Raw genomic sequence first — 13318 nt, forward strand, 5'->3', positions numbered from 1 at the left:
TGGCCCAGGAAAGGCCAGACCTGTCCCTTTTCATACTCCCACTGTTCATGACCCTGAAGGGCTAGGTCAGGGGGTCTTCTCATATACCCAGCTGAGTGGGGAATGAGGACCCCACCCTGTAGCCTCCAACCAGGCACAGGCTTAGAGGTGACCAATCGAGTATTATAGGGACAGATAATAAAAAAAAAAAAGTCTGAGTGATTAATGTTGTCTTTATCTACCGTCTTTATTTCTCTCTTCCTCGTGAATATGACTTTATATGGAAACTGAATTCCAGGTTCCAGATTCCCGGCTGCTTCTCCCCCTCCACCCTGTGGAGATCTTACTCGATCATCTTCCACTTGGAACAAGACACCTGCCAATCTAAAGCACTGGTTTCCTTGGCTTACTTTTTTTTTTTCCCTAGTGTTTCACCTACAACATGTCTGGGTGGGTGTGAATTGTTTATTTATCCTCCTGGAAACTGTGCCTCTCGAATCTACGAACTCAGGCTTTCCGTTTATTACGGAAAATTCTCGGCCATCGTACCTTCAGATCGCACCTCTCTCTCTCTCTTCGTTCCCTCAGTTCCGGGGGCTCACGGCAGGTGACGCAGAGCTTTCTCCCACTGAAGCTCATGGGTGTTAGTTAACCTCTCATACTTGCCACCTCTTTCACCTCTTTAGAACCCGGTACTGTAATCCAAAGAATTTCCCCCTATATCCTTAAAAAGAACTACTTTTTCCTCGATGACCTCTACAGCTCTCTAGCCTTTCCATTGAGGTTACTTTAATTTATTGACCATCATTTCCATTTCTAGAAGTTGTATTCGGATCTTTTTCCAAATCTGTGTTGTTTCTCTGGCCTGTGATGTTTTTTCCCTCATGGGCTTACCCCTGTTATCTCTAATAATTTTAAACAAGCCGTCTCCGCCCTGTGTCAGAGGAGCATCCTGGGTACCAATTCTCCTACTTTCCTCTGCTGCCTCTCCAGCGTAAGGACTCATTTCTTTGAAGGGCAACTTCTCACTGCAAGGTCACCTTTAGTGTGAGCTGTTCCTACTACAAGGGTCCCCAGCTTTCCAGCTGCTCTGCAGGACAGTTTCACACTTATTCTTGAGGGATCCACTGGTTTCCATATTTCTGGACCAGATTTTGTGCTACTGTCTCAGCTTGAGGGTTCGCTGCATTGGAAGAAATGTTAAATGCTTACACAGACCCAATGTGAGGTATATAGCCGTGGGGTGTAAGATGTTTCCTTTCCTTTCCTTTCCTTTCCTTTCCTTCCCCTTCCCCTTCCCCTTCCCCTTCCCCTTCCCCTTCCCCTTCCCTTCCCCTTCCCCTTTCCCCTTTCCTTTCCTTTCCTTTCCTTTCCTTCCCTTCTTTCCTTTCCTTTCCTTTCCTTTCCTTTCCCCTTCCCCTTCCCCTTCCCCTTCTCCTTCCTTCCTTCCTTCCTTCCTTCCTTTCTTCTTTCTTCCTAATTACGCACAATCCCAGGATGACAGCACGACTCTTGGCACTTCCTCAGACTAGTGGGCAAGTTGGTTCTCGTCCTCGGTGCACAGTCAGGCCCACCCTTCAAGGTTCCATGGAGGTGGGCCTCACATCCACCTTCCTCCTTTACACAGACCTCAGGCTGTGACTCCTGGTCCCTCGTGAGACCCTCGGGACCAAGCCCTTGGTGCCCATCTCCAAACCCGAAACGACCAGAGGCCTTGACTCCCCACCTCACCCTGACTCCGAGTTCCTTTTTCACGCTGGAAACGAACCTGGGATTTCGTGGCCTCTCAGGCTCACAAATGCTTTTGCTGGTCCTTAGTCTATCTTGTCCACGGTTTCTATGTGTTGGTAGCAGAGTGAGGGCAGAAATCCTCTACCTCAGATCTGGCGGCCATGTGACTGGAAGCCTCCAGTCGTCACAGAACACGAAACTGCGGAATGATCACTTCAGAGAATTGTGATGATTACTTATCATTCTGCCCGATGACAACAGCCTACATTCTTTTCTTTTCTTTTTTTTTCAGCCTCGAGAACAGTTTTCAAATGGAAAGAAATAAATATTCCTAAGGCATTTTGAGATCATTTTGTCACTCCATACTTTAAATTCTCGTTCTGTTTTCTTGCTGGAGAATTTCAGCAGCGTTTAAGAACACACCTGTTGGCTCCATGGTCTCACCACCCATTCATTCTGTAATCAACTTCAGGCTCCTTTACACTTCAACTCTAGTGGAATTACACTCAAGTCAACAAGATCAACACCCCCTGCCTAATCAACAAACCCAGCGGCTTTTTCCTGGCCCAAATCTTATTCACCTCTCTGCAACAATACTAAGTACGCATGACAGTTTTTCCACCCCAAAATCACCCCAGGTCAAATACTTACTGTTATTATTCCGATGTTATCACGACCATTTTTCCACTTAACTTCCTACCTGCCAATCTACTCCCTCCACTTATCCAATAATTTACAGCCAGATGAACGTTACTAGACTCGACTCCTGTCAACTCTTCACCCTCCCCCACTTTGTCTCACACTGGTTCATCAATACCTAGTACTATCGGGAAAAAAAAAATGACTGAGGCATGTCCTGCCCGCAAATGTGAAGATAACAACACAGGAGGCATGCCGTGTACTTGGTCAGGTGTTCAACCCATCGCCTGTGGTCATATCCAATGAGCCTCACAATATCAGTATAAAGTAGGTGCAATTATTACGCCTGCTTCGGGGATGAGGAATAAATGCCTTAAGAAGGTTAAAAAGCCAACTCAGAGAAGTACATCTTGCAAGTGGCTACGTCAGGTTCCACTTTAAACCCAGCCTGTCCTGTTAAACGATATATGCTATCCTGTCTCCACAAATATTTCTACCAAGGGCAGAAGTACATACACCCAAACACCTCCTTAATAGCTCCATGTTGAAGCTTCAACGTTACCTCACATTAATACATCCCAACCCAAAAACATGATCATACTGCCCAAATTGAAGAGGTCCAATGTCACTGAACACCCAACCAACTAGTCATGCAAGCCAAAAACGTAGACATCACCGTGGACATATACTCACCCACCCTCCATCTCCAATCACTGATCCTGCCCATCTCTTTCATCTGCCCAGATCTCTGCTCTGTCCAGCTCTCTCCCTCTCCGACACCACCACCACCCTGGTCCGAGCGCCTACCTCCTCTCGCCTCAGCTGCTGACAGCCTCACTGGTCCACAGTCTGGTTTCTCCCATCCCGCTTTCCAGTTTGCAACCAATATTCTTTATTCTCCCCTCCAGGTTGCGCTTCTGATGCTCAGATCTGACCGTTTCACAAGTTTTGGGATCAGGACCCAAGCTTTAGGGCAGTCGGCCTTTCCTTCAAGGTCTAAAGCAAGAGGATCGCAAAGAGCGACGATGACGGCTGAGATTCAGTCACAGAGAGACAGCCGTTTTCAGTGAGAGTCCAGAATGGCGTCAGCACAGGAGCAGTTCAGTACACACACCGTCCAGTACACACACCCAGTTCAGTGCACACCCAGTTCAGTGCACACACAGTTCAGTACACACACAGTTCAGTGCACACACAGTCCTGTACACACACAGTCCAGTACACTCACAGTCCAGTGCACACACAGTCCAGTACACACACCCAGTTCAGTGCACACACAGTCCTGTACACACCCAGTTCAGTGCACACACAGTCCTGTACACACACAGTCCAGTGCACACACCCAGTTCAGTGCACACACAGTCCTGTACACACATGGTCCAGTGCACACACAGTCCAGTGCACACACAGTCCAGTGCACACACAGTCCAGTACACACACAGTCCAGTGCACACACAGTCCAGTGCACTCACAGTCCAGTGCACACACAGTCCTGTACACACACAGTCCAGTGCACACACAGTCCAGTGCACACACCCAGTTCAGTGCACACACAGTCCTGTACACACACAGTCCAGTACACACACAGTCCAGTGCACACACAGTCCAGTGCACTCACAGTCCAGTACACTCACAGTCCAGTGCACTCACAGTCCAGTGCACACACAGTCCTGTACACACACAGTCCAGTGCACACACGGTCCAGTGCACACACGGTCCAGTACACTCACGGTCCAGTACACTCACGGTCCTGTACACACACGGTCCAGTGCACTCACGGTCCAGTACACTCACGGTCCAGTACACACACGGTCCAGTACACTCACGGTCCAGTACACTCACGGTCCAGTACACACACGGTCCAGTGCACTCACGGTCCAGTACACACACAGTCCAGTACACACACGGTCCAGTGCACTCACGGTCCAGTACACACACGGTCCAGTACAGACACGGTCCAGTACACTCACGGTCCAGTACACTCACGGTCCAGTACACACACGGTCCAGTGCACTCACGGTCCAGTACACACACGGTCCAGTACACACACGGTCCAGTACACTCATGGTCCAGTACACACACGGTCCAGTACACTCATGGTCCAGTACACACACAGTCCAGTACACACACAGTCCAGTACACACACAGTCCAGAAGCACACTGAGTGACGATGACAATAAGGACAGCACCTAAGAGACTTTAAGCACTTGGCTCTAGTCATTTCTGAGGCGGAGATGAATCCTAAATTTGCCAAGTTTCAAAGTGTTCTTGTTACACTGTGATACCCCAGGATGTCTCCAGTGAAATCCTTTTCTCCTGAAGTAGTGCAGACTGAGTTTCTAGCTTGCAAACAAGAGTCTTAGCTTAGGGGGGGCGGGGGGGGGGGGGGAAGAACCTTAAGGACCATAGAAGATATACATAGAAAAAGGGGACATGCCTACAAGGCAAAAAATAATACAAATTCTATACAAAGTAAAAATAGCTTTGGCCAAGAAATACATAAAATATGTGCAGTGTTTGTGAATGCGTGTATCTCTTCCTTTAAAAGCTGTAACATAAAAAGCCACAGGGTAAGAGGCGTGTTTTATGTTCCGCAAATCATCACAGCCTACTGCAGAGCTAAAATATTGAATAAAGAGTTTGAAGTAAAAGCCTGACTATACAGCAACATAAGTTGCATTCTCGGAAGCCCACTCTCTCTGAGAACAATTCACACGTGTGCTCCTGTAAATCAAATGCAACGTTCTTAGGAGCACTTCGCCACTATTTCCTGGTTTTGATTCTGTCAGGTATTAAAAACTCACCTTGCTCATAGCCAACAATTTTATACATTGCACAAGTATCCTGAAAGTAGTGTACCACAGAAGGAAAAAATATATATCAGCTGTGGAAACTACAGATTATGTTCTACAGAAACAACTTTTTCTATTGCCATCTGGTGGTTCATATATTAAATCAGTGCTGACACCCATTGTATAAGAGGGGGTTGGTCCACAAAATCAAAATCTTTTTTTTGTTTTTGCATCACATCTAACAACACCTAGAGAGAAGGCAAGATAGAACGGACCTTTGCTTTGAAAATAGGCCGTCTTTCATGAGAAAACCAAAAATACACCAAATAAATTAAGGATCGCCCTAAAGAGAAGAACCTACGGATACTATGACCTCTGGAGATGATCACCCTTATCTGAGCATGACAGGTTATACCTGTGTAATATAAACTGTGAAGTCCCTCCTTACCCCCAAATCTAAATTTTTTTCCTCACTAGCTTACTTGGGTTGCTAGAATTCCCACCACCAATCATCCTTACTAAAAGAAACTGTTGGCACTCCCAGAATAGCCATCCTCCTCTGTGAGTTATGACACCATTCTTTGGTTACCTCCCTTCTATTTTTTTTTCTTGGAAAGATTATTTATCTTTGTAAATTCAAGCTTACATATTTGAGAGCTCCTAACCTCTCGTGATAAGGAATCATGTCTAGAATACAGCGGAGAGTTCTGAAAGGGGGGAAAGGCAACAAAAAAATTGCACCAAAGGCTGTAATAAAAATGGGAGTGGAAGTCTAATAGCCCAATCCCTAAAGCCCACATCTCCAAAGCCTGGCCTCGTCAGTTTAAAACAGAGAGAGAGAGAGAGAGAGAGAGAGAGACCAAAAACACTTCAGCAAGTATTGTCTTAGCCTATGTTCAACAAGCTAATCTCCAAAGATCAGTAAATTAATAGGTTTAGTGGGCTGACATATCTGCTGTCAAGAAATTGGATTATTTCAGTGATAGCAGTTATCTTCACTAGACTCTGTCTATAGATCAACGGAGTGCCAGCTAAGCCTGTTAAAGTGAAAAATAATTCCTGTGTTAATTTTGAGGGCTTTGTGATTTACAGCTCCTAATGAAGACAACCAGCCTCATGTTAGGTTGAACACAAAAGTCAACAGACACCATCCACTAATCTCTTTCATGACTGATAGTCACTGTCCAGTAAATATAAACATGGTCAGATCCATCACTATTTAATATCGTCCTAAATTTCCCGCCGCATTCATTACCTCCAGCAGATTTCAATTAGTCTTGCCCTTTCTTCTTTCAGCTCTTTAAGTAAATAAGCATCTCACATTTTAAGGAAGTTTATATTTCTCCAAACTTCAGGCTTACAGTGACAAATTACGGCACTAATTCATTTTATAGACCCTCAAATTTGGAGCATGAACCATATTCAGGCTAGAGTAAATACAACTTGTGTTATTTATAAATATGATCTAAAGCATCTGGAGAGAAATATTATATTGCATCTTAGTTGTCTTTGACGTTAGAACTACCCTGGGCCAAGTGTAAAGTGAAGGGAATTAGGTTCCAAGAGCTAAGACAGAAGAATAACAGAATCCCCGGAAAAGAGACACACACACTTATGGAGTCTAGTGAAGGACAGAAAGGATTTGACAATACCCAGAAGATCAAAGAGAAACAACTTCTAACCCCTAACTTTCACAGCTGAGGAAATAACACTCAGAGAAGGGTAACAGACTTGCTCATACTGCTAGTTAGTTACAGAATGAAATAAAAAAACCAGGCCTACTAACACTTAGCCCAATGCCTTTCCCACTCACCACATCTGGATTTCTAGGAAAGCTTTTAAAAAAAAAAATACGCTTATTCCCAACAATACCCAGAGGACACTGGAGGAGCAGCTGGGGGCGGGGGAGGGGCCTGGGGCCAGGTGAAGGCAAGGAGTCTCTCTCAGGCTGCAGAGCTGCCTGTCAGGAGGTCGGACTCCCTAAATATTTAGTATACTTACTGCTCACAAAAATTAGGGGATATTTCAAAATTAATATGAAGCAATTTTAAAAAAAGGTTTTTTTTTTCTTTTACACAAGAACATCAGAAAAGCAAAGGACAAGTCAGAGAATGTTGTCCGATTTTTGCAAATGAGATGCAAAACCAACTTTGATTTCCTTGGTGAGAATGCACTGTCTGTACACAAAAGGCTGAGAGGACTGGGGTATCGGCACGTTCCCTGATCCCCTCATTTTTGTGAGCAGTTTATTAGAATAGCTAATGTATAAACGACAAGGGTTTCCTCGAGCAGTGCTCTCTTTAACAGTATCTTTCATTTCTGCATTTAGATATAGTAAGAATAGTGTTAATATAACAAAACTATAAGGCTAATAATCCTCTAGCCCTCCAGCCCACATCTCAAGTATACGATCCATAACTTTCATGGATTTGAACCTAAAGGGTCTCTATTCTTACGACGACTGTTTCTTCAATTTAAGCTGTGACCTAGTCAGAATCCAGTTCACTGTGTTTTTACTCTGTGGCTCATTCTCTAGATTTATCAGGTGATATTACTGGTCTCTGATCTCTGGGACACTGAGAGGAAGTCCCCAAATCCACTTCTCACAACAAAAAACACAAAGACTCTTAGGACAGAAAAAAACAAAGGCAGCTGGCAGGTAGAATTTAACTACAGGGCATTCTTTGATTCCACTTAATTACCTGCTTGTCAGGGTGCCTTTTACTCCAATGTGTGAGGGCACAGGAAACTTCCTGGCTACGTATAATCCCAGCATGCAGCTAAACTTAACTGCGGTTAGATAAAAATGCATGCTCACCCAGAATAAATAAAAAATCGGTACGAGGCAAACCCCAGCTCTTTAGTTTAAAGAACTTAAATGCATGGACTTGAGTGCAGATAAAAGAATGTTCCAAGCGTTCCTCAAAGAAATGGTTAGTAACGCATCTTGTGGTCAACGCTGGGTGTTCAGATCTGTCACCAAACTGCCACCACCCATTCTCAGTTGGGATCTGACAGTTACACTATGGGAAAAAGAATTCTTTGGGGGGAAAAAAACAACAACAACCAAAATGGCAACACTGTTACTACTGTGGGAGAGGGAGGGTTGGGGCGGCAGGGTCGGGCTTGCTGGCGGGGTTACCAGCTGCAGGCGCTCTGCCTAAAAGGCGCGTGGGTGCGCGGCGGCGGCGCCACGTGGGTGTGGCCTACAGAAGGCGGTGGGCGCTTGCGCTGGAGAGAGATTGCGGATGCGTGGATTGACTGCTGCCACTGTGAGGGGACACGTGGCTGTTTGTTTACCTGGGAAACGGTTTTCCCTGCCCGTGTGCTTGTCCGCCGTTCTGAGACTTTATTAAACAGGAGTGGCCTGATGCTCTCCGGCTCCGCAGTTCCTCTACCGTCTGCCCGAGTCCAAGAGGACCTGCCTGGACTCGGCCCCCAGTGTTACAGACAGACGGGTATGTGGAAGTTATGCATGTTCCTCTTCTCTATTTTCCAAATTATGTAACGTAATTTTTTTTTTTTTTGGTACAATAACAGTAAATAAGGTCACCTGAAACTTGAGGTCAAACAACTCGATACAGTATTTAGAAAACACCAACCCCCTCCCCCTCTTCCCTGTGACCTCCTCCTCCCTGTCAAGGCAGAGACCCCACGGGAGACACCCAGCCAGTGGTGATGAACACAGCCTGTGCACCAGGGCAGGCTGTTATCCATGGTGGCTCCATCGCTACTAGTCCTGGCTTAGGCGGATTCGGTAGTATCTCAGTGCCTCAGTTTCTCACAGGTAAAATGGGTACAAAATGCTCCCTATCCCCCCTACACACACACACACTTACGCTTGACACATACATGCTGAGGGCTCAACAAAGGCCAGCTGCAGGTGGCCATATAAAGACTGCACAGAGGGGGACAACTGCTGATTCTTAGTTACGAGACAGTTACCAACCAAGGGGCCAGGTGCCATCTGTTAAACACGCAGTGGTCCAATACAATGTAATCGGTAAGTATCTCAGCACTTTCTACGTGCCCCACTGTCTACGGAGACTCCAGTGAAGCAGGTAATCGGAAAGTCATTTTCCAATTGAAACCCAGATCACACAATTGTCAGGGGAAGGGGGTCTCAGGGGAAGGGGGTCTCCGGTGAAGGGGGTCTTGGGAAGGGGAGACAAAGCACTTCTGGGGCAATGAGAAGCACAAGGACCCAAAAGAAGGCTACGTTTGCAGTGAACTCCATGAACACTGTTTTGCACTTTCTCCAGCAAACTGATGGCAGAGAAACCTAATCCACAGGCCTCACCCAAAGCTGGGAATTGTCCTGAGAAAAATGGTCCAATCAGGAGTCTAGGCCATAGGAAGCCAGGCTAGGGATGACAGCAAACATAGTGAGATTATGGGATTGGCTGACACAAGGATAAAACTGTAACACAAAGATAAAAGAATCACCTGTGGAGCTTTTTTAAAATACACACTTTCCAGAGACCCTGCAGGTTAGAGGTGGAGCCCAGGTGACTATGTTTAAGTTTCACGGGTGATGCTGACACACCCCCCAGACTAACAGGAGCTCCCCAGTGTCAGCTGAAATAAACAGAATGACTAAAAATGCTGATTAAGAAAAACTTCCAAATTTGAGATTATGAACACGAAGCAGGTTTAAGTGGAAACAGGTCCAAAGTCCATAAAAGTTACTGGAATTGGGGCGGGGGGAGTTACAATAAAACCTCAGGGCCAGTGACAAGGTGTAACATCGAAATCAAATCGTGTGATCTCATTTAAAAAGTTTAGAAAATGGTTCTCAAACTTGGCGGAACATTTGCAACCACCTGGGGAGTTTTTTAATCCACCCCTTCCCATGCCCGGGTCAAAGTTCAAGTCAATTAAAACAAAATCCGGGGATGAGATCCCGGTCCTGGTATTGTTTAAAGCTCCCTGGTGATTCCAATGAGCGACCAAGTTCAAGAAACAGAGGGCTGGAGAGGTTCCAGGAACTCGGCAAGTGACTGGAATGAGGGAAAACAAGGAAATCTAAATCCATGGTTCCCAAACTCCAATGTGTGCCGGAATCACCTGGAAAGCGCATGAGGCTCCCCGACAGACAAGAGGAGCTGGCCCACTGCCGTGGACCAAACTCCCCCAGTGGTTTCGCTACAGGCCGACGTTCTCCACAACCAAGTGGCTGGAAATGACACCAAAAGATGAAACTGAAATCTTTGAACAACCCCAAGGCAGTGTTTTGAGAAACAACATTCCTACCTCCCGCCGCCTGATGAATACAAACTCAACAAGCGGCTGCATTAAACATGAGCAGAATCAATAAGCCTGTCAAAGGTCCAGCAACGAAGCTGAGACGCTGCGAAACTCAACACGTATGATACGTGTGGCTCTGCCATTCTTCCGAAACACTCGGGTCTGGCTTCTGAGTGGAGAGCATAAAGCAAGCCTGCATTGCCGCCCGCTTCTCAGAATTCAAGTCTTGGGTCTTTAGGAATCCAGAAAAGTCACAAACACACAGTAAGAGGAGTATATTACTCAGAAAGTCTTATATGTAGAAAGCAAAACCTCAGGACTATTAAAGTTACATTTTGAAGATCTGAACCTGATGTTTCACATAAAAGTCAATTACTCAGCTCTGCTCCAAACTTGGGCTCTGTAACTATATGTAACTAGGGCTCTGTAACTATATGTAACTTCTATTGGTCAATGTTGCGCCTATTTTCTCCCAAGATTTCAAGAGGAGCCTAACCACAGGCAACACCCCTAGAAGAAAGCAGTTAAAGAGAAATTAAGAATTGCTTCACTAGTTTCAACTTAGTGGTAAGTATTCCATTCGGAATGTTACATTACCACCCCTCCACCCCCCAAGATTCAACAGAACACATTCCTGGGCATATCACCAACTCATCCCCCATCAGAAATCTCTCTGGCACGACCAGAATTTTCATTTCCAAGATACATGAGCTTTTGTCAAACGGTGACATCTCTCCTGTAATATGAATTTTCAATACGATATAAAAAAAATGATGGATATATTACGCATTTCACAGAGCACAGAGAACAGAAACCTGTCAATGAATTCAAAATTTGTGACAATCTATTTGAAATTTTACACCTCAAGATCTGTACACTTTAGAAGCCATATAAATGTAAAACAGGTGCCCATGTTTTCAGTGGCACCAAGGAATAAAATAACCCTAACAAAGTTCAAGCAGTGCCTCAGTACGTTTTTTAATTAATCTCTTTTCATTAACACTCCAGTGGTAAAAACGTCACATGGTATGGAGCCTTCAGAGGGCAGATGATATAAAGTGAAATCCTTCTAAAACTAAAACCAGAACCCCCCCCCCACCGCTAGAACTTGCACACAGATTTTCAAATGTATCCACGTACAGACCTCCTCCTGCAAAGTGCAAGTCACTTTTTCTTCTTTTTTTTTTTTTTTTTTAAGAAAACTCCCTCCACCCCGTGTCGATTCTAAAGGTCATTCCTATGGGATTTTGGAGCTCTGCACTTGAACCTGGCTACCCGGGCGGTCTACACATCCCATTTTACGACATGACTTTTTAATACGTGCTTTTCTGCCCAAGTCAGTCATTAAGCAGAGAGGAGCACATCGATAAGGGACAGGAGCATTTCCCCAGTCACGGGGGAGTTCCGTTCAGCAGGAGCGGGGCCGCCTTCGGGAGGCGCGGGGCAGCTCAGGTGTCGCCCCGCTCAGGTGCGGGACTGCGACTCACCCCCCCCCCAGGGACACGGAACCCACCCACCCCCCCCACCCCCCCCACCCCCCCACCCCCCCCACCCCCCCCCACCCCCCGCCATCCTGGCCCCGAGAGGGCAGCACCCAGGGGCCGTGGCTGCAGCGCAGGTGCGCCCACCTGACAACCGGGGAGGGGGGAGGGCGCATCCCCGTGTCCCCGTCACCCGGCTCCCTCCGGGCAGCAGCCGGAGCGCAGGGCGTCTCGCGCGCGGGGCCGGGGACCGGGGACCCGGGGCCCGGCTGCCTCTTCCGAGGGGGCTCGGCGTCCCCCGACGGCGTCCCAGCTCCAGACCCCGCGCCGCCGGCCAGGCAGTGGCCCCAAAGTTCGTGCGCACCAGGGCGGCCCGGTGCAAGGCGCGGGCCCGGGACATGCGAGACGGGCGGCGCGAGTGGGACCCAGAGCGTCCGCTGCGCAGGTCTACCCCGTGCGCCGCTCCCGGGGCGGTGGGCAGTCCACTCGGGTGTGGGCTCGGCGCGGACACGGGGCGTCTGGGCAGCGCGGCCCGTCCCTGTCCCCGAGCCTCGTCACCCGGTCACCCTGTCCCGGCCCCCGCCTACCTTGCACCCCAACACCCCATCCCCGACCCCCGTCTTCCCCGTCCCCGTCCCCCCCACCCGTCACGGGGTCACCCCATCACCCCGTCCCCACCCCACCCCCGTCCCCATCACCCCGGCCCCGGCCCCCGGGCCCCCGCCTACCTTGCGCCAGCGCCCGGAGCAAGTGCAGCTGCAGCGCCAGGAGCGCCCACCACCCGCGCCGCCGGCCCGCGCTCAACTTTGTCGCCGGCCGCCCGCCGCGCCCCTCCGCGTCCCCACCCGGGCTCGCGGGCTCCTCGCCGGCTCCCCGGGGCCGCCGTTCGCGGCCGGGCAGAGACCCCCGCGGCCGCCCCGGGCCCGCCACGCTGCCGCCCGCCGATCGCCGCGCGCCCCGGGCCATGCTGAGCGGCCGCCGCCCCGGCCCGGCCTCGGCCCCGGAGGAGAGCGGGACGGGCGCGTGGGGGCCCCGGCCGAGCGCCCGCGGGGCGTCCAGGTGCGGCACCGGCGCGGAGGACGCGGCGGGGGAGAAGTTGTCAGCCGAGGGTTCCGCTCACGCTGCCCCCAGCGCTTCGGCGGCAGGAGCGCCCGGGCCGCGCCGCCTCTCGCGAAGGGTCCGCGGGCGCAGAGGAGCCGCCGCTGCCGCCGCCCCCGCCCGGCGCCGGGAGAAAGTGCGCCCGCCCGCGCCGCCGCCGCTCGCCCTCAGCCGCCGCTCCCCATTCACAGCCCGGCCGGACGCCCCGCCCACTGCGCCCGCTGCCGCCGCCGATTGGCTGAGGGGCGGTGGCTCGCGCGCCCGAGCCCCGCCCCTCCGCCCTCCCCAGTTTTCAAACTCGCCGCGCCCGCCCGCCTGGAATTTCGCGCCGGCCCCCAGGCTCGGCTCCGT

The 13318-nt window shown here is 49.4% G+C and overlaps 1 protein-coding gene across 1 annotated transcript in view; it reads right to left on the reverse strand.

Moving 5' to 3' along the window:
• Positions 1-12785, reverse strand: part of SDK1 (sidekick cell adhesion molecule 1) — a 787316-nt gene extending 774531 nt beyond the window's left edge. Inside the window, exon 1 of the mRNA XM_066342466.1 lies at positions 12598-12785. The gene's annotated coding sequence lies outside the window, so the exon portion shown is untranslated. The remainder of the gene's footprint in view (positions 1-12597) is intronic.
• Positions 12786-13318: the final 533 nt, after the last annotated feature.

The sequence above is a fragment of the Saccopteryx leptura genome, chromosome 6, assembly GCF_036850995.1.
Source record: "Saccopteryx leptura isolate mSacLep1 chromosome 6, mSacLep1_pri_phased_curated, whole genome shotgun sequence".
NCBI classification, from domain to species: Eukaryota; Metazoa; Chordata; class Mammalia; order Chiroptera; family Emballonuridae; genus Saccopteryx; species Saccopteryx leptura.